The following is a 314-nucleotide window of genomic DNA, read 5'->3' as shown; positions in this document are numbered from 1 at the left end:
CTCTTTCCAAAATTAGGCCGTCGCTGCCCCCTCCCCTGGGAGGACTATTTTACAGAAACCCATCTGGACACGCACTCTCTCCCGTCAGGTTTTATGTCCCCCCCTCTGTTATCCTGACACGTTTCTGAGACCGGGAATGGCCATCCCCGATCACTGTAGCGGCAAAGCCCTTGCGTGCTCCCTCACGGCGAGCGGGCGGTATCGGGACTAAAGCTGCATCCCCCAGGAGACCGGGCGGGAAGCGGGGGGGCGGCCCCAAACCCTCAGGAAGGCGGCATTGGAAGCGCTCCGGGAGCCGGGCCGCGCTTCTCGCA

Source organism: Chaetura pelagica, unplaced genomic scaffold (assembly GCF_000747805.2).
Source record: "Chaetura pelagica isolate M959 unplaced genomic scaffold, ChaPel_1.0 scaffold433, whole genome shotgun sequence".
Taxonomy (NCBI): domain Eukaryota; kingdom Metazoa; phylum Chordata; class Aves; order Apodiformes; family Apodidae; genus Chaetura; species Chaetura pelagica.
This window is presented reverse-complemented; position numbering follows the sequence as displayed.